Source organism: Sarcophilus harrisii, chromosome 5 (genome assembly GCF_902635505.1).
Source record: "Sarcophilus harrisii chromosome 5, mSarHar1.11, whole genome shotgun sequence".
Classification (NCBI taxonomy): domain Eukaryota; kingdom Metazoa; phylum Chordata; class Mammalia; order Dasyuromorphia; family Dasyuridae; genus Sarcophilus; species Sarcophilus harrisii.
This window is the reverse complement of record NC_045430.1, coordinates 253659877-253680622: the sequence shown is the minus strand read 5'-3', so window position 1 is coordinate 253680622 and position 20746 is coordinate 253659877.

Below are 20746 nucleotides of genomic sequence, written 5' to 3'. Positions count from 1 at the left end.
TTTTGCTGTTTGGGTCTCTTCAGGTTTGCTGACCTGCTACTTTTTCTGCATAGAAGCTGTCAATCTTCTTTTCATCTTTTATTCATGTTTAAAACCTTTAGGGGTGAGGTTCTCCTAGGCAAGGGGTTGCCAGCTTCCTCTACAGAGCAGGAAGAATTTAAGCTCGATTTCCAGGCTCGAGAGAGAGTATGGGGTGCTCTAGGTGAGTTTCTCCTTCCCCAACAGGAAGTGATTCAGACACTGGCTTGAGACTATCAAACTGTTTAGTAGGGCTGAGTGGGTTAGCGAGTTGCCTCTCGGCTAAGAGAACTAAGGGGTGAAGAGTGTCACTGCCCCAGGCTGAACCTCTTTTGAGACTGTAGTATTGAAGCAGCTGACCAGCAGACCACAGACCTCAGACCACAGACACTTGCATAAATCTGCCGTGTCTCTGCCTGATGCAAATCGGCCCTGGAAAAGCTCTATGGATTTAAGCGAGAGCTCCCACTAGCAGCAGATTGGAGGCTAACCAGGCTCAATCTCCTGCTGATCAGGAACGAACCTACCAAGGAGAAGCCCGAACTGCGGAGTTGGGGCTGCGGCTTGTACTGAGATCTGGTGCTTTCACCCTGGGTTTGAGACTCTCCTCAGAACCTTAATTTCTCTCCCTGTCTGATGAGTTCCCCTGGCCCCAGACCAACCTTTTTGGTCGAGACTACAGATTTTCTTGCCGGTGAGTTGTTCTACTATCTTATCTTTCGGAATTGCTTAGCAGTCAAGACTATTTTTGAGGCTCGAGTATAATATTGATAAAGAGAGGTAAGAAGAAGCTTAGAAAAGTCGTGTGTCTTCTCATCATCTGGCTCAACGCCCCTAATTTCAATTTTCAAGAACTAATCTAAAAACAAATTTTTAGAAGACAATCCATTTAAAAATAAATTTTATGTTTTTTTTTACATATCCTATATTTCCTGATATATCCATCCTCCTTTGCTCCCAAAGAGGAAAACTCCCTTATAAATTTTTTTAAGAGGAACAAAACAAACCCCCCAATTTGAAATAGTTTTAGAAAAAAAGCTTATTAGATCATTTGGGAAAGGAGAATGAGCCAGAAAAAAAGATATGGCTCTTTCTCCTCCAGACTCTGGAAGGTTTATATTATATAGAATTTGGATAAGGGTACCTGCAAGAATGAAGTTAAGTGATTTTTGCTGAGAAGACAACTTAAAAGCAAAGTAGAATGTGAGATTATTTAGCAGTAAATATAAACACTCAATAAAATTTAGACAAAACCAAAACACAAAGGAATCCAAAACACAAGCTTAATTGGACCTAAAACAAGACCTGGTGAATGTTTGGGTAGATCCAGGACTTGGGGGGTCCCAAATCCCTTGTAACTATCTCTAGCTTTCCCAGAGAGTTACTGAGGTCAGGGTGACATTTTCTGTTGAAACAATTTCTACTTAAACCGTTAGGTTCATACAATTTTAATAAATGATAAATAATAATCCACAATCCTCTCTTTTCAGGAAAACTAATCAATCCATCAGCCAGTCAACAAACGTTTATTATGTAACAGGCATTGTGCTAAGCACTAGAGGAACAAAGAAAGGCAAAAACAAAACAAAACCAGTCCCTGTTCTTAAATAGCTCAGTCTAATAGGAGGCACAACATTCAAATAACTATGTACAAACAAGATGTGCATATAGGATAAATTGAACATATTTTAAAGTATTAAGATTAAGGAAAGCAGGAAAAGGCTTCTGGGGGAGGGGGGTGTTGACTATGTCTTTATCTTGCTTGTACACAGTTGTTTGTATATTGTCTCTTTCATTAAACTGTAAACTCCTTGAGAGCAGGGATGATTTTTTTTTTTTTTTAACCTTTCTTTATATCCTCGGTGCTTAGCACAACACACAGTAGCCTTTTCGTAAATGTTTGGTGGCTATTGATTGACCAAAGGGGATCATGCTATGTGACTTTTTTACAACTCAGCATTCTTTCTGTAAAATTCAATACTAGCCCTCTACAACACAACAGCCTCCCACAAGATTTTTTTCTCCCTAAATTCTTTTTCTTGATCTTAGCTCTGGCCTTTTTCCTAAGTATATATTTTCAGGGCAGAATTTAACTTAGATAATTCTCTTTCTAGCTGTTCCCTAGTCTTCCTTCAATTACCAGAGTAACAAACCCTGGGTTTATCAAGGTTCTCTAAAGAGTCTTGACTCTGGGGGAAGAAATATGACCAAGATCTGAGTATCTAGAGAAGAATTGTTAATAAGATGCAGCGCACGTGGGATCTGCATTTACTCCTTAACCTCTTGCTCAGCTAAGTTGGCTCCCCTTGGCAACATTCCCTTCAGAGCTCGAGGGGCAACCCGGGCAATACCCAGGAGAGGGTATTGTGTATCCTCCTAAGGATAGTTCCATGTTACCTGAGGATTGTCCTTTTACTTCTTGAGAGACAGCCTGGTATCAAGAGTGAGTCTAGGGCAGCTGGGTGGTGCAGTGGATAAAGCACCAGCCCTGAAGACAGGAGGACTTGAGTTCAAATCTGGCCTCAGACACTTAACACTTCCTGGCTGTGTGACTCTGGGGAAGTCACTTAACCCCAATTGCCTCAGAAAAGAAAAAAAAAAAGAATGAGTCTAGGAGTCTATCCCACATCCTGGCTGCATCCAGACACTTAGCTCCTTAATGCCCATAGCAGCTCTCAACACTACAAATCAACAGAGCAGGTTCTGACATGCGTTTCAAGATGGAAGATCCTCATGGGGAGTTGGTTCTACTGCTGTAATCACAGATCTAGTGCCACTAAAATGCCACAAATGTGCCGGACACTCTCCTGAAGGACAGGAAGTGTCAAAAATCTCAGCTGTCACTTCATGTGGATAATTGTCGACAAACACTTATTAAGCACCTGCTATAGGCCAGGTGTTATGCTAAGCTAAAAAGAAGCAAAAGACATTTTCTATCCTCCAGGAGCTCACAATCTAGTGGCTAGACCAAGATGTTAACAATGGAGGGTCACATCCCTGGGATCCATCCTCCCATACACCGACCCTACTGCAGGGAGAAGATTCCCCACCCCACCTTTGTTACAGAGTTGAGCCCCTCCTGATCCCTTGAGCCTTCATCCATTCTTGGCAGCTAGACGACGGCCATGAACCTTGAGTGAAGTTCAAATCTGCCACATTTACCAGCTGTAAGATCCTGGGCAAGTAACTTAACCTTTGCTCCCTCAGGTGTAAAATGGGGTAATAATAATCCCCATCTCCCAAGATTGTTGTGAATGTCAAATGAGATTATATTAAAGCACTTTGCAAACTTTAATTGTTCAATCTTCTCACACCAAGTAACAAAAGTCTACTGAGGTGATTCTCCTACTATGTTCTAATATTCTCTTTGCCAGCAACCTCCACATTCACCAGCTTATGCCATCCACCCTGATCTGTTTATTTCCTGGTGCCCCTTAACTATTCCCTACAAAATTCTAACTGATCATCACCTGCTTCTCAGTTGTTCCTCCAGTAGTGAAATTAATGGTTAGGCAAATGGTAGTGCATTCCTTGTGTTTTTCCCCAGGTCAAGCCAATTACCAGTCTTAGAGCCCCAAAGAGCTTAAAGGTCTTACCCAAAGTCACTTCCAAATCATAACCAGAGGTAAAAGCCCCAGTCTACTTAGGGCCAGCCAGCCAAGGTACTCTACCCCTCCAGAAGTAAATAGAATATTTCTTATACTGTGCTAAAAGTTAGGTCTGGCAGTCATATCGTCGGCCAACATTAAAATCTAAGAAAACACCATCTGGGACATCACGTGCCATCTCAGACACCGTGGACAGCAATCTAGGCTCTGTTTCCAAAGTCTGGCAATTCCTAATCTAGTATAGTCCTCCAGATGGTTTGAAGGGAGAATGGAAACCTGATCAAAGCCACATCTCCGGCTATGGCTACAAAAGGCCTGAAATTCGGTCCTTAGGACAAAGTTGGCATTGCTAAGCTAATGCATCGGAGAAGAGCCCGGAGGATGTTCCTGAGGGCTCTTCAAGCAGGGCACCAGTGCACATGTCTTATCAAAGAGGCAATCTTGTAGGATTAGGCTCAGACTCATGCAATCCCATACTTGAAGACACTGGGGAACAATCGCTGGACAGCTGTGATTAAAGCACGGCTCTTGGATTCTTCCTTGATCATGGGCCTGCTTGTGTGATTTGTTTCCCCTCTGACATTTCTATCTAAGTTGGTGGAACTGATGATTTAACTTGCCACTACTCTGGTAAAAACAAAAAGACAGTGTCTACTTGATTCGCTGGGAAAGATGGTCTAATAATAAAAAATTATACTGGACCAAAAAAGGTCCTTTGCCCTTTTCTTTTCATTCAGAGGCCCTTTAGTTCTAAACCCTTGATGTGGTCCAGTTTTAGTTTGGTGATGGGGAATCCTAACGGAGAATAAGTAGGCTCCTTTTCTTACATTATTTATGCCATTATGTCATTTGACCCTAGCACCTCAGGTTGAAAATTAATTAAATCTTAAGTTTATCTCATGTTTAAAGTTTGCCCAAAAGAAGGAGCAGAAAGATACTCAATATTCAAAGGAAAGTACATATGGGACAGCTACTTATTTACTACACACAAAAGAAGAAAACTTGACTAGGATATAACTACCTTTATAACTTTATATATAACATTATAACTTGAATAATATAAACTATTTTCCCCGGACACTGAGATTTCAACATCATTACATGATGCAATTTCCAGAACTGTTAAATAGACATATTATAATTGGCCTTGACTTTTTAGTGTCCAAACAACTTTAGGTTCATGTCTTCTGGCAAGCTCTGCCAATGTTGATCTCCTCCCCTAGTATCTTCTCAGTGTTGAAATCCAAGTTAAGAATGCATCTGTCTTAATAGAGGCCAAATCTTTTAATGTGTTAGTTTTACTCAAATCATGTCCCCTTTCATTTTAAATTTTTTTGTTATAAAAGATTTCTTTCTAAGAGAAAAAAGTGGGATACATTGGGAAATCTAGGTATGTGAAAACAAAAGAAAATCCATAAAATTTTATTTTTAAAAATGATGTGTTCTAAAAATTGTTTTGAAAACTTAAAACTTAAATCTTGAAAATTTAAATCAAAATTTTTAAAAAATCCTTAAAACATGAAAAAACTTACATCTGCTCATAGACACAATGTTATGGTTAGATTCCACAGTCTAATAAAGAACAAGATTATAAACAAATTGGAGGAACATAGGATAGTTTATCTCTCAGACTTGTGGAAGAGGAAGAAATTTGTGACTAAAGACGAACTAGAGACCATTATTGATCACAAAATAGAAAATTTTATTACATCAAATTAAAAAGCTTCTGTACAAACAAAACTAATGTAAACAAGATTAGAAGGGAAGCAACAAACTGGGAAAACATCTTCACAGTTAAAGGTTCTGATAAAGGCCTCATTTCCAAAATATAGAGAGCTGACTCTAATTTATAAGAAACCAAGCCATTCTCCAATTGATAAATGGTCAAAGGATATGAACAGACAATTTCAGATGATGAAATTGAAATCATTACCACTCATATGAAAGAGTGTTCCAAATCATTATTAATCAGAGAAATGCAAATTAAGACAACTCTGAGATACCATTACACACCTGTCAGATTGGCTAAGATGACAGGAAAAAATAATGATGATTGTTGGAGGGGATGCGGGGAAAACTGGGACACTGATGCATTGTTGGTGGAGTTGTGAACGAATCCAACCATTCTGGAGAGCAATCTGGAGTTATGCCCAAAAAGTTATCAAACTGTGCATACAACTTTGATCCAGCAGTGTTTCTACTGGGCTTATACCCCAAGGAGATACTAAAGAAGGAAAGGGACCAGTATGTGCCAAAATGTTTGTGGAGTCCTGTTTGTAGTGGTAGAAGTTGAAACTGAGTGGATGCCCATCAGTTGGAGAATGGTTGGGTAAATTGTAGTATATGAATGTTATGGAATATTATTGTTCTGTAAGAAATGACCAGCAAGATGAATACAGAGAAGCGTGGAGAGAATTACATGAACTGATGCTAAGTGAAATGAGCAGAACCAAGAGATCATTATATACGTCAACAATGATACTGTAGGAAGATGTAATCTGATGGAAGTGGATTTCTTTGACAAAGAGACCTAATTCAGTTTCAATTGATCAATGATGGACAGAAGCAGCTACACCCAAAGAAAAAAACACTGGGAAATGAATGTAAACTGTTTGCATTTTTGTTTTTCTTCTCGGGTTATTTCTACCTTCTGAATCCAATTCTCCCTGAGCAACAAGAGAACTGTTAGGTTCTGCACCCATATAGTGTATCTAGGATATACTAGGACATATTCAACATATATAGGACTGCTTGCCATCTAGGGGGGGGTGGAGGGTGGGAGGGAAAAATCGGAACAGAAGTGAGTGCAAGGGATAATGTTGTAAAAAAAATGACCCTGGCATGGATTCTGTCAATAAAAAGTTACTATAATTAAAAAAAAAAGATTCCACAGTCTACAAAGTCCCTAATAAACTGAGATATAATACTAAGACCCTAAACAAATCACTCAATTTCTTTCTGCCTCAGTTTCCTCATATGTAAAATGGGGATAATAATAGTATATACCTCACTGAGTTGTGAGGCTCTCATGAGAGTGAAGTGCTTAATACAGTGCATGGTGCATAGTAGGTGCTTAATGAATGGCTATTTTCTTCCTTTCTTTCATCTACTACTAATAAAAAATGTCTGATCAGACGTTAAATGTAAAAAATAACCAATGGACAGCCTCCAGATATCAGGAGGCACCTCAGCCTTTTGAATAGACTCCTATGGCAAATTTATGGAAGATCATGAATAATAGTTACATGATCTAGACAGTTTTTAATGTATTTTTATTTATGTCTCTTGTTTTTGCATCATCTAAATTTCCTCCTATATTCCTTCCCACTCCCAGATATCCTTTATAGCAAATAATTTTTAAAAGGAAAAAATTAGTAAACTGGATCAATATATTGAAAAAAATCTGAAATTATATACTATATTTCATACCTGTGGGCAAAGGAGATGGGAGATGTGCCTTCCTGTAATTCATCTTTGGGGCCTAAACTATCATTTCATGACATTTGGTTTTAATTGTTTTGTGGTAGTTTTTTTCATTTTCCTTAGTGTCCTCAATATATAGTGTTTCTGGTTCTGCTTATTTTACTTTGCATCAGTTCACATACATTTTGCTATGTTGCTTGGTCTTCATCATGTTCAGATGTTTTATAGCACAGTAGTGTTCTATTACATCCATGAACTAAAGATTGTTTAGATTCCCAAATGAAGGGCATTTCCTTTATTTCCTCTACTTTGCTATCCCAAAAATCACTGCTATAAATATTTTTGATGAATATGGAGCTCTTTTTTTTTGTTATTTATTTCCCTAGGCCATATGCCTAACAGTAGAATCTCAAAGAGTACAGATGTCTTAGTTGCTTTATCTGCATAAATATAAACTGGTTTCCACAGTTTTACAACTCCACCAACTATGCATTAGTGTCCATTGTGGAGGGAACATTCACATAGATGAAATTTCAGAGACATTGAAATATTAGTGTTAGAGTGGTCTTTATAAATTCTATTGATACTTCCATCATGCCATAAGTTTCAGTCTGAGTTCTCCAGTCTTATTCTGGTTGTGTCAAGTCCTATTAAGTTGAAAGGTTTCCAGGTCCAGTCCAGGAGATGGATTACATGTCTATTACTCACTGAGCTAAGTTTGAAGAGGCTCATCCGTTGACCTCAAATTGTTGAATGTTTTGTAATACCATAGCAACTATCGAAATCTATCCATCTACTTCTTTATAGAAAATTTGTGACCTGGAGGAAAAAGTATCTGGCAATAAAATCACAGATGCTTGAAATATTGAAGTCAGAACTGTTTCTACTACACCTAAGTACCATTTATCATGTTGGTTTTTATGGGAAAATGTATTTATCACATTGGTTTTTTATGGGGAAATCTAACTTTGTCTTGGGAACAAAACTTGTCCCATTGAAGGGGCAGAACCTCCACTGGAGAGAAACATATTAAATATTCTTGGACACTAATAGCTAATTTCTTCTTTATTCTTCTGTATCCCTTCAAGACACTTCTCCCCTGTGATTTACTAAATCTAGTCCCAGGTATTCTCTTTTGAAAACAAAGGGCAATTGTTCAAATGGGAGTAGAAGTTCCAAGCTAAGACTTGAGGAATCATACAATTTAAGAGCTGAGAAAGACTTTAGTGGTCCTCTGGCCAGGATCAAGATGTGAAAGTTGAGTCTCAGTGAATAATGGGATTGGCCCAACCTCATACAGTTAGCTGGGTCCAGAGCCAATTGTCTTCACTGCCAGTCTAAATTTCTTCTGGGCCAATATATAGCTGCTCACTCACCAAATATACTCATTTCTGTGTATATTGTTTCTAATGCCTGAATTGATTGTTTCTAATGCCTGAAACAAATTAGAGAACAATTAATTTTTCCCCTAGATCCTATTCACTCTTACTCCCCCTTTCTCAGAAAAACGGATTAAAACATGACCATAGAGCCTAACTATGTATTAGAATACATTGGATGCTTTTCTTTAAATAATTTTTTAAAGGAGCCAAATCTTTGTTTTTTTTTCACAACATGACTAATATGGAAATGTTTTGTACAACCTATATCAAATTGCTTGCTGTCTCAGGAAGGGAGGTGAAGAAGAAGGGAGAAGGAGGGAGGGAGAGAATTTAGAATTCAAAATTTTTTATAAACAAATTTTACATATTGTTTTCGCATTTAATTAAAAAAAATTTATCCTTCATTCCTAGCTCATTCCCTGCCCCCACCTCTGTAGACTTCCTTCTTTAAAATTAAAGTCTTGAACATGATAAATATGAAAATATGTTTAGAAGAATTGTACATGTTTAACCTATATTGGATTGTTTATTTAGGAGAAAGGGGAGGAGAGAGAAGAAATATTTGGAATACAAGATTTTGCAGGTGCATCTTTTGCAAAGGTGAATATTGAAAATTATTTTGGCACGTATTTGGAAAAATAAAATACTATTTAAATAAATAAATAAACTTCATGTCTTGTCTTCTCCAGAGATTTTCCTGACTCAATGAAGGAAACAATCAAAAAGACTTCTGGAATTTCAGACTTGATTAGAGAGAGGTAGAGATACCAAGTCAGGAAATATGTTGGAAATCAATGGGAAGTGGTTGGTTTCCCAGACTTCCTAAAAGCTCTATCCTAGGGAACTTCCCCTCTGGGTTGGCCTAAGAAGAAGAATTCTAGGGCTTTTTCTGTATGTAACTAGCCCACATGCATTTAAAATGCAAGTCAGTGATGTCTAGATTTATCAAGATTCATAAATAAAGGGAAGGAAATATTGTTCTTTTCTCAGTCTATCCCATTTTATTTTTCTGTCTGCTTAGACCCTTACTGTACCAGCTTGCTATAGTATTGTTGTGGAATTGGACCAAGAACAATATTTTTTTTGAGGAAGATTGTCCAATAGGGACATGATTTCCTAGAGAGACTGGGGCTGACTCTGCCCAGTACAGTCACAGGAAGTTGGATATGGGCACCAGTCTAAGAAGAGCAATAAATTGGATAAAAGGGAAATCAGAAAGGACAGAACTGTGCCAGTGTGGGATGTTGCACCATCCTAATATAAATACACTTGCAGATCAGAGTGCTCAGGTGATGTTTCTCCACCTGGATGATGATGTGGAAGTCGCTTCTTATATAAGGGGAAAATCTGGAGTGGCAGTGAAGCATGCACGGAAATGTATAACTGGTTCCAGTTGCTACCATGTGATTGAGAAAAACTTTTCTTTGACTGGCTTCATAGTCAGAATAGTTAGCATCTTCAAAAAGGCTTCATTGTCTTCAGCTGAATTCTGATGGTACCCTGGGTGGGGGTCCAGTAAGGGGAAGGGTCATAAATCTGTCCTCCCTCTTTGAGGGCTTGAGAAATGGGGCCTGCTTGGCCCCATTCATTCATTCTTCCCATCCTAGTTTCAACGAGTGGCGTTCTCAACCAAAAAGAGCCACAGGAATCTGGGAGTTGAAACCCAAGTTCATTATGGCAGCCAATCCAGCTTTGTTCCCTGGGGAGCAAGGAATAACCTTTGGTGTAATTTCTGGATCCTCTTGCTACAGAGAGAATCTGAATCAGGACATAAACTTTCAGAATCAACACCAGTTCAGAAGTAAGCTAAATTTTGAGCCTACTCCCTTAGAAAATGAAGGAGCGAGTACATCCCAGAGATATTAAAGGGAAATGTCTGTATAATTGCTCTTCTTATATCTTCACTCATGGCAAAGAATGGCGATTTGTTAATGCTTTTGTATTTTGAATTTGATATACAAGATGAAGGAAATATGGCTAGACAGAAGTTCCTGTGGAAAAAATCTGAGGGTTTTGAGACTTAAAAATCAGTATGAGTCAACAGTGTCTTATAGCAGCCCAAAAATGTAATGTTTTCCTAGGCTACAAGAAGGGGGGTCAGAATGGGGGTAGGAATGAGAAGGGAAAAGGTTATAGTCCTTCCCTCTTCTGCTTTGGTCAGACCATTCTAAAGGACTACGTTCAATTCTAGGGACCACATTTTAGGAAGGACTAACAAGTAAGCTAACAAATTCCAAGGGGTAGACTGGAAACTATACCACAGATCAGTCAAAAAAAATAGAAAGAATCAGAAAAGTTTGTGGGTCAAAATGGGTTAGAGAGGATCACAGAGGACAAAATGGATCCTTTTGATTACCTAAAATTATAGATTTTGCACACACACACACACACACACACACACTTAATACAGTTAAAATTGCAAGGAAAACTAATTAATGGGGGAGGAAATCATTAAAGTTTTTCTCTGATAAAAGTCTCACATCTAAGAAACATAAGGAATTGATTCAAAGATATAAGAATGAGAGCAATGCCCCCAATAGATAAATGGTCAAAGGATAGCAATGGGCAATTCTCAAAGGAAGAAATCTCGACTCTATCAACAATTCTGTGAAAAAAGGCTAAAATTATTGGCAATTGGAGAAATGACAAAATGAAACCTCACACCCATCAGATTGGCAAAGAAGATGAAAAAGAAGTGTGACAATTGTTGAAAGAGTTGCAGGAAAATAGATGGATTATTGTATTATTGGTGAAACTGTGAATCGATCTAGCCATTCTGAAAAGCAGCTCCTAATTTTGTCTCAGCAATAACACTATTAGGTTTCTATGTAAAAAAAAAACTTAGAGCAAGAAGAAAAGGATCAAGTAGTGGCAAAGAACTGGAAACTAAGGAGGTTCCCATTAACTGAGGAATGACTGAAGAAATTATGCTACATGAAGGTAATGAAATATTTGTGTGCCTTAAGAAATGACCAAAAGGATAATTTCAGAGAAACCTAGGAAAACTTATATGAAGAAGGGAGCAGAACTAGGAGAACAATTAAAATAATAACACAACTTTGAAAGACATAAAAACTTTGATCGAGGCAATGAAAAATCATCATTCCAAAAAACCCAGGATGAAACATATTACTTCTTCACAGAGAAGAGACAGACTCAAGATATAGAATGAAACATATTTTTTGTCAATGGCCAATATGAAGATCTGTTTTGCTTGACTATGTAATATATATAATATATTATATATAAATGTTTTTATATTTAAAAACTCTTATAATAATAATAGCTAATAACACAGTGTCAAGCACCATATTAAGTATTTTGCGGTTATTAGATCATTTGATCCTCATTAAACCCTGGAAGGTGGAAACAATTATTATCTCCACTTTATAGTTGAGGCAGAGTTTGAGTGACTTGCCCAAAGTCTCATAGCTAATAAGTATCTGAGGACGAATTTGATCTCAGATCTTTATAACTTCAGAGTTCTATCCACTGAGTCACCTCACTGTCCTTGTAATAGAGAGATAGATGGATAGATAAATATAGCTCAATCCACTGAGTCACTAGCTGTTTTTGTAATAGAGATGTAGATAGATATATAATATACTACACATATCCATATATATACATTTATATATATGTATATACACTATTTGTCTATGTGCAAAGTACTGGACTAGGTATAAAAGATACAAAGTTATTACCCAAAGAATTACTCAGTCCTTAACTATAGATACATAGATGATACAGAGACAGACAGAAAGAGACACAGAGAGAGAGACACAGACACACACACATGCAGAGAGATGATAGGTAGATAGATAGTTACTATATATACATATATATATATATATGTTACACGAGTTTTCTTTTTTCTTTTTCAATGACAATAATTAGGGGAAGAAGAGAATTAATGACAGTTGCCCCCTTCCCTCCTCCCTCCCCCCAAAACAAGGGAAAAAATAGAGGAACATGAAAGCTCTTTTTTAAATGCACAGAAGAGATTAGGAAGACAATCAAAAAGAAACACAAAGGAAAAACAAGCTGCATGCAACACAGTCTCATATGCAATCATTTTTTCTGTTTTATTTAATATGTGGAAATGTTCATTTTATTTGGTGTGAAGTTCAGAATAGATATTAAGATATAATAGAATAGATATAAAAAGAAGGAAAGATCCCCAGGACCAGATGGATTTACATGTGAATTTTACCAAACATTTAAGGAACAATTGGCCCCAATGCTATATAAATTATTTGATAAAATAGGGAATGAAGGAGTCCTACCAAATTCCTTCTATGACACAGACATGGTACTGATACCTAAACCAGGTAGGCTGAAAACAGAGAAGAAAATTATAGACCAATCTCCCTAATGAATATTGATGCTAAAATCTTAAATAAGATATTAGCAAAAAGACTACAGAAAATCATCTCCAAGATAATACACTATGATCAAGTAGGATTTATATCAGGAATGCAGGGCTGGTTCAATATTAGGAAAACTATCAATATAATTGGCCATGTTAATAACCAAATTAACAAAAACCATATGATCATCTCAATAGATGCAGAAAAAGCATTTGATAAAATCCAACATCCATTCCTATTAAAAACACTTGAGAGTATAGGAATAAATGGACTTTTCCTTAAAATAATCAGCAGCATCTATTTAAAACCATCAGTAAGCATCATATGTAATGGAGACAAACTGCAACCATTCCCAATAAGATCTGGAGTGAAACAAGGTTGCCCACTATCACCGTTACTATTTAATATTGTATTAGAAACGCTAGCTATAGCAATAAGAGCTGAGAAAGAGATTAAAGGAATAAGAATAGGCAATGAGGAAGCCAAATTATCACTCTTTGCCGATGACATGATGGTATACTTAGAGAACCCCAGAGATTCTGCTAAAAGTTATTAGAAATAATCCACAACTTTAGCAAAGTTGCTGGTTATAAAATAAACCCACATAAGTCATCAGCATTCTTATATATCACTAACAAAATCCAACAGTCAGAGTTACAAAGAGAAATTCCATTTAAAGTAACTACTGATAATATAAAATATTTAGGAATCTATCTGCCAAGGAAAATCAGAAACTTTATGAGCAAAATTACAGACCACTTTTCACACAAATTAAGTCTGATCTAACCAATTGAAAAATATTAAATGCTCTTGGATAGGCGAGCAAATATAATAAAGATGACAATATTACCTAAACTAATATATTTATTTAGCGCTATACTGAATCAGACTCCCAAAAAACTATTTTAATGACCTAGAAAAAATAACAACAAAGTTCATATGGAAAAACAAAAGGTCAAGAATTTCAAGGGAATTAATGAAAAAAAATCAAATGATGGTGGCTTAGCTGTACCAGATCTAAAACTATATTATAGAGCAGCAGTTACCAAAACTATTTGGTATTGGCTAAGGAATAGATTAGTTGATCAGTGGAATAGATTAGGTTCAAGGGATAAAACAGTCAACAAATATAGCAACCTAGTCTTTGATAAACCCAAAGATCCCAGCTTTGGGATAAGAACTTACTGTCTGATAAAATTGCTGGGAAAATTGGAAACTAATATGGCAGAAACTAGGCATTGATCCATACTTAACCAGACACCAAGATAAGGTCAAAATGGGTTCATGACCTAGGCATAAAGAATGAAATTATTAATAAATTAGAGGAACATAGGATAGTTTACCTCTCAGACCTGTGGAAGGGGAAGGTTTTTATGACCAAAGCAGAACTAGAGATCATTACTGATCACAAAATAGAAAATTTCGATTATACCAAACTGAAAAGTTTTTGTACAAACAAAACTAATGCAGACAAGATTAGAAGGGAAGCAATAAACTGGGAAAATATTTTACAGTCAAAGGTTCTGATAAAGGCCTCATTTCCAAAATATATAGAGAATTAACTCTAATTTATAAAAATCAAGCCATTCTCTAATTGAAAAATGGTCAAAGGATATGAACAGACAATTCTCAGATGAAGAAATTGAAACTATTTCTAGTCATATGAAAAGATGCTCCAAGTCATTATTAATCAGAGAAATGCAAATTAAGACAACTCTAAGATACCACTACACACCTGTCAGATTGGCTAAGATGACAGGAAAAATAATGATGATTGTTGGAGGGGATGTGGGAAAACTGGGACATTGATTCATTGTTGGTGGAGTTGTGAACGAATCCAACCATTTTGAGAGTAGTTTGGAACTATGCTCAAAAAGTTATCAAACTGTGCATACCCTTTGATCCAGCAGTGTTACTACTGGATTATATCCCAAAGAGATTATAAAGAAGGGAAAGGGACCTGTATGTGCACGAATGTTTGTGGCAGCCCTTTTGTAGTGGCTAGAAACTGAAACTGAATGGATGTCCATCAGTTGGAGAATGGCTGAATAAATTGTGGTATATGAAAATTATGGAATATTACTGTTCTGTAAGAAATGACCAACAGGATGATTTCAGAAAGGCCTGGAGAGACTTACACGAACTGATGCTGAGTGAAATGAGCAGGACCAGGAGATCATTATATACTTCAACAACAATACTAGATGATGACCAGTTCTGATGGATCAGGCCATCCTCAGCAACGAGATCAACCAAATCATTTCTAATGGAGCAGTAATGAACTGAACTAGCTATACCCAGAAAAAGAACTCTGGGAGATGACTAAAAACCATTACATTGAATTCCCAATCCCTATATTTATGCACACCTGCATCTTTGATTTCCTTCACAAGCTAATTGTACAATAATTCAGAGTCTGATTCTTTTTGTACAGCAAAACAATGTTTTGGTCATGTATACTTATTGTGTATCTAAGTTATATTTTAATATATTTAACATCTACTGGTCATCCTGCCATCTAGGGAGGTGGGGGGTAAGAGGTGAAAAATTGGAACAAGAGGTTTGGCAGTTGTTAATGCTGTAAAGTTACCCATGTATATATCCTGTAAATAAAAGGCTATTAAATTTAAAAAAAAAAAAAAAAGGAGTTAAGGCCAAAGTTGAACTCAGGTCATTCTGACTAGGACCAACACCCTGTTCACTTTGCCACCTCAATGTAACAAATGTCTATCTAGTATTTAAGTTTTGAAAAGTGCTTCAATAAATATCTAAGAAATATTTGAACTCAAAAAAAAAAAAAAAGAAGGAAAGACTTGGAGGGAATCCATAACTGTTTATAACAGATATAATAAAATAGATATAAAGAAAAGGAAAGACATGGAGGAGGTGGGGAGATCCATAACTGTCTATAACAGATAGAATAGAATAGATATAAAGAGGAGGAAAGACTTGGAGGAGGAGGGAGATTTATAACTGTCTTAAATATTTGAAAAGCTATTACAAGGAAAAGAGCTTCAGATCCTTCTGCCTGTCCTTTAAGGGCAGAAGTAGGAACATTGGGCAGAGAGGCAGGTGTCAGCTCAGGATAAGAAAAATCCTTAATTAAATGACTTTCATTAAGGCTGCCCAAAAGTAGAATGAGAAAGCAAAAATTAGGTGACCACTTGGTGAAAGTGTTATCAAAGAAATTCTCAGGCATAGCTTGGCTAAAAGGCCTCAGGGGTCTCTTCCAAATTAGATTCTTTGATTCTGTTTCCAAGGTGGGAGCTAGCTTCCCAAAAATGCTCAGAATATAGAATACCCGAGTGGGAGAAAATATTTTGCAGTCATTAGTGGAAGCATAAGCCAAAAGAGTGAGAAAATCCACACCAGGCGCTTCATGTCATGGGACGCTGTCTGACTATATTTTGAAATTTGGCAAGGTAAATCTCTAAAAATCTTAGTAATGACAACAAAGAAATAGCTCATCATCTTGAGGATCCATCTTCAATGTCAATAAGTTTCATGACTCTTGGGTCACATAATAGTGGGCCAATCTAATCAACTAATGTTCCCTTCCAAATCTGAATTTCCATGACTGTTTAGGATCCTTAAGCATCCAGAATGTACCAGTGGTACAAAGGCTGATCTGAGGTCCTTGCTGCTCAAAGCCAGGGGCAAGGTGGGAGCAACAAGGTCAAGAGGCACATTGAAAAAGTATATAAAAATGACCAAGAAATAAGAATAAGTATTTTCATGCTAATACTTAATACTCTACTTTCAACTTTTCAAAGTATTTTCCTTGATTTTATTGGTTTTTTTGAAATGAAGAGTCTACACTGAATGAAGTATAGATTTCCATTGAAATTTTTTTTTAACTTTTTTTGTATGGTTCAAAAAATAGGAATCTTGTGGAAGGGGCTGAGGGAGGAAAGCATTTAGCAACACTTCCTCCACTCCCAGGTTTTTTGGGGGGATTTTGTTTTCTGTCAAACCTATGATTTCATTGATGTAAGAGAGGCACCTGCTCTGTAACAGAGTATTAGAAAGTTATCTGGAAGTTAAGCTGCTTATGGAGAGTTAACATAGCTAACAGTAGGTGTCAGACAGAACTTGAATCAGGGACTTTCTGACTGGTGGCTACTGTGAATCCTCTTTACCCTTTCCTACTCCTAGTTATGTGAGGTCCTTTGTGAAAGCTTTTCCCTCAATCTCTAAGTTCCACCCTTTTCATCCAGGGCAAATTATCTTCATCTTTAATAAGTAATCATTGGAGACCTGGGACTGTTTGCCCCATTCTCTGATAGGGTACCAGATTATAGTTTTTAGAGCTGGACAGGAGCTTATTTTTCAGATAAGAGGGACATAGAAAACTTCGGAACCTCCTTTAGGTTTGAGATCATCATTGTTCATCTTCTGTTTTTTTAGCACAGTGTCTCCTCAAACATAGACAAAGAATATGTCTGGTGAGTGTGTGGAGGCTTGGACCGATAGATGGATGGATTCTTTGCTTTGTAGAGAAGAAATAGATCATAAATTAAGGACGTTATGGACCAATAAGGTATTAGAAACCTTTATATTCAAGTCTGCCACAAGAGACTAGAAGTATCGCAGCCAGCCCATTGGCAGTGGTTCACATATGAGACAGTAACAGGTGGCAGAGCTGCTGATGGGCTTGGAGGGATGGCGGGTGGGGACAAACAAGAAGGGGGAGAGTGAAGAGGAAAATAACCTGACCTCTTCTCTCAGCATGCTGGGAACCCATGCATATTGCTTCTTGCTGTCTTGCTGAAAATGCAAGCATCCCCTTTTTCTTTTACTGGGAGCCACCTAGCATAGGTGCCTAGGTTTCAAACTTAAATCTAAACCATTTTTGAAAACACTGTTTTATTCTGGAGGAAAGCTTGGATCAGCATAAGGGCCACAGCAGGGAAACAAGATGTGATGGTTACTATAAAATGTCTTTGCCATAAATATGCTTTCTGTAACAAATTCCAGTTTAATCTCTGGATGCTGAGGTAAGAAGGCCCACCTCCTCGCAGCAAGTGAAAGAGTTAAATTCGCAATTCTTCTTGGGGCCCCTCTCACAAGAAGATAGACACATGGCAAGAAACCACATAGTCTTTTCCTGTCTGCCTTGAAAAACATAATAAGGTGGAGAAATTTTTGTATGTAATTTAATAAAGAACCAAATTTGTCATGGAAAATTTTTGGGAAAACAACTGAATCGAGTCATATAAATGGAGAGATGAAGTCAGGATCAGTGACTAAGGCATGACTCTGCCTCAATTCATCCAGGTTTTCCCATTGTTCACATTTCCCTCAGCATCCCTCCCTCTACCACAAGATTTCTAGGAGAGGCCCAGCGGTGCTGAAAAATCAAGACTGTTCCCGACTCTGAGAAAGCTGTTTGCCACCCCCAAATTCTCTACCTTAGTCATAGGGTAGGTGTATGCTTTGGAGGAGATCACAGTCAGTTTTAAGGAGTGAAGGTGCTGTGTGATTTGGCACCTTTCCTCCTTTCAGGCTGGGCTTAGAAGTAGTCTCACAGCCTATGATGCAAAATATCATCTTTAGCAGGAGCTAGAGTGGGTGGGCATCAGAGACAAAAGGAGATGAAAAAAAGAAATGAGAAAGAGGAGAAAGGGGGAGAAAAAGAAGGAGAGAGAGGAGGGAGAAGGAAGAAAGAATGAGGGAGGAGAGACAAAGACAGAGAGAGAGAGAAGAGAGAGAGAGAGAAAGAGAGAGAGAGAAAGAGAGAGAGAGAGAGAGAGGAGAGAGAGAGAAGGAGGGAGGGAGAGAGAAACAGAGAATGAGAGAGAGAAAGAACAAGAAAGAGAGAACAAGAAACAGAGTGAAAGAGACAGGAGGGAGGGAGGGAGGGAAGAAGGGAAGGAAGAAGAGAGAGAAGTGATAAACTTAGAGAATGCATGGCCTAAAGCATGAGAATGAGAGGCCAGGAACCAGTTCTTGCCACTTTGGGTAACATTTCTATTGTGATCTTTCCTCAGTCTTTGCCTGAATCTCTTCTCTCTCTCTCATTTGGGTATAGGTCTTTCTCTCCTACTTGAAGATAAGTTCCTAGAGGCCAGGGACTGGGTCATGTTTTTGCCTCCCCAGTGGCAAGGAAAGTGTCTGGCATCTAATAGGTATTAGTTAAATAATTGATCAATGAATGAATGAATGCGACATGCCCACCCCAAATCAGCATTGATTGAACTCCTTGGATAGAAATCAATCCATCAACATTTACTGAGCACTTAAAGAATCATACTTTCCTCCATACTCTCCTCCCTCATTCTTTCTTCCTTCTCTCTCCTCTCTCTCCTTCTTTTTCTTTTTCTCCCCCTTTCTCCTCTTTCTCATTTCTTTTTTTCTTCTCCTTTTGTCTCTAATGCCCACACACTCTAGCTCCTGCTAAAGACGATATTTTGCATCACAGGCTGTGAGACTACTTCTAAGCCCAGCCTGAAAGGAGGAAAGGTGCCAAATCACACAGCTCCTTCACTCCTTAAAACTGACTGTGATCTCCTCCGACGCACACACCTACCCCATGACTAAGGTAGAGAATTTGGGGGTGGCAAACAGCTTTCTCAGAGTCCGGAACATTCCTGATTTTTCAGCACCGCTGGGCCTCTCCTAGACGTCTTGTGGTAGAGGGAGGGATGCTGAGGGAAATGTGAACAATGGGAAAACCTGGATGAATTGAGGCAGAGTCATGCCTTAGTCACTAAATCATACTTAAGCTAGATGGGGGGTAGAGAAGTAACATAAAACATGCCCTCAAATGGGAGGCCTACCCTAAAGTTTATGAGTACTCACAATAGGGTTTTAAAAACTGATTATATATGAGTATCTTTTATTCATCATTATTCTAGTTTTAACATTTTGTGATTCTATTTATTCTAACGGCCATAGAAGTATAAAATAATGACATTTATCCATGTTTAACAATAGTAAATTTAATCAGAAAGTGGCAGAACTACTCTGTTTTGTCATTATATAATTAATTTATCCTTTAAAGTTAGCCTAGTTATATTTTTAATGCCATAATTTTAGGGGCCCAGTGAATAGGGCACTGACTATGGAGTCAAGAGCACCTGAGTTCAAACCCAGTCTCAGACATTAGATGTGTGACCTTGGACATTTAACCAGATTGCCTTCCCCAAATAAAAATAAATACCCTTACCTTCATTTTCTTTTTGACCTGATTGCTGCTAATGATGGATATAAATCAGCATTTTCTCAGTAAATTAATAGACTTTGCTTGGGGCAGTGAGAAGTCTAGTGTCTTGTCCAGAGTTATATGATCAGTATATGACAGGTGGGACTTGAACCCAGTCCTTCCTGGTCTGAAGCCTACTTTTTGTTCCATAGACCACATCACCTTCCTGAAAGTAGAGCTGTCCAAAAGTGAAATAGGCTGCCATTTTTCGTAGTCATTCTAGCCAAGGTGATTCCTAGGGTATCTTGGGCTCATGAGTTTAAAATTAGAAGGAACCTTAGAGATTATCTCAGCCTCTCATTTTATAGATGAAGAAGCTAGACTGGATTGGAGAGATACAGGGTAAGGGTGATGGAACTGTAGAGTTGGCAGGGGTGAGCTGGAGGCGCAGGAACCAGGGCATCTAGCAAGGGGCTTAGCCCAGAATTGTTAGCCTAACTCTTGTTGTTGCTGCTGCTGTTATTGTTCCTGCTTTGTTCTTGAAGGACGTCCCAAGGGTAATGCCTTGACTTGCCTGTGAATTGGAGAAGAGGAGTGCCAAGCTAAGGCAGATGAGGAGTTTGCAGTTTTCAGTAGTCAGGAAGAGATGGAGTCTTAAAAACAAGAACCAGAAAATACCTTTGCACCTGAGACAAAGTCGGGGGGAGGAGGCGAGCGTGGGCAACGAGAGTGAGAGGTTTTGAGGGGTAGAGGAGAGTTGATGAGGGTCACATGGGATGGTTAAGTCTCCTGGGTGAAGTA